A 1,622-nucleotide genomic window follows, 5' to 3' on the forward strand; every position below is an offset into this window, starting at 1 on the left:
GAGGCCGGCTTCTTGGCGGGGGGGACGGAGGAGTGACGACGTCACCATAGGAAGGGCCGGGACAGGTCTGATAAATCGCTGACCGACACTTTCGAACCGCCGCTCTCGCCGCCACTGCGGTATTAGACCAGAGCAATCGGGAGCCGATCCCAAGCGTTCATCGATCGAGCAGCTCAGGCTGGGCTGTAGGGGCGTGGCAGGGGGGGGTCCCTCTCTTACCGCAGATGGGAGTTGGTCCTGTTAGCGCCCTGTGCAGCCTTGCTGCAGGCTGAGCCCAGCATAGGACCCATCTATGCAGCGCCCTGGTCACGGGGCGTAAGATGCTATCACAAGTCCAGGCATAAAGTGTGAAGGGGGAGATTGGCTTGCTTGGGCTCCAGCAGTTCCTGCCACCATGTCCCACCTCCTCTGCACTGTCACCTCCTTCCTTGCCTGCCTCCTCCGGCCGGTCCTTGCTTTTGCAACACGCTCACCACTCAAAAAACAGAGCATCTCTCTTCTCCACTTGCCTCAGTTGCCTCTACTAATCCACAGGCAGGCCAAGCTGCCAGGTTACTTCCAGCCTCGTAAGGATTTCTGTGCATGGAGGCCCCCGTGCCTGCATAAAGCCCCATTGCAACCTCTCTGCCAGGGAGAGATTCATTCACTTGACGATGACGGTATAAAGAGTGGCAGAAGGGGTACAAGCAGTGGTGGGTGAAAGAACAGAGCCACAACCAGTATCAGAGTAGCAAGGACCCCTTGTGCTACTTCCAGGAGTCTGTGGGCACGTCTACATGTTCATTAAGGCACCCTAGTTACTGTGCATTAAGAATAACCAAGCACTAAATCAATGCGCAGTAACTTGTGCTACTGTGCAGTAGCACCGATGCAGACTTTTCCAGTGACACTAACTGCGCAGTAGCCTAATAACACTGCACAGTAGCAGGACAGGCAAAAACTATGCTAATACAGTGGTGTTAGATTACTAAGCACAGTGTCACTCATAAACCACGCACCGACGCTACTGCCCGTTGATTATCCAAGTACTAAATTTAATGCACATTAACTACAGGGGTGTTGGTTGTAGCCACGTCAGACAAGGTTCTTTGGGTGAATCTGGTATCTTTTATTAGACCAACTTAAATCATTTGCTTCAGTGCGTTAACGAACATGTAGACCCACCCAATGACTCCTGGAAGTAGCACGGGGTACCTTGAGAGTGAAAAAGATGTTGCTCTCAAGGGAACGGGGGGCTAAGTGTCTGGCCTGGCTGGATTTGGGCCGGGTCTCTCTCCTGTACAATAACAGCTCATGTACAGCCCATCAGTTTGGAGCCTGGCTTATGGTTTTCAGTGCACAATCCTTGCTTTCCTGTTACATCTTCCATCTGCTTCTTCGGGAACCCGCTGACTCCTGCACGCTAAGGCTGTAAGTCCATCGAGGAGTGCTAGGGCTGAGGACCATCCTAATCTGACCTTCATTTAGGGCTCTGTACTGGATGCGGGATATGATTTTACACATCAGCGAGGACACCTGCCCCGCTCCTGCAAGTCTCTCCCTTGAGGATGTGCAAGTCATGAAGGACAAGCGTTCATTGCGCCCGCACTGCCGGGGCCGGAACCTTCCTGCCGCCGCCGCCT

Source organism: Alligator sinensis, unplaced genomic scaffold (assembly GCF_000455745.1).
Source record: "Alligator sinensis unplaced genomic scaffold, ASM45574v1 scaffold888_1, whole genome shotgun sequence".
NCBI lineage: Eukaryota > Metazoa > Chordata > Crocodylia > Alligatoridae > Alligator > Alligator sinensis.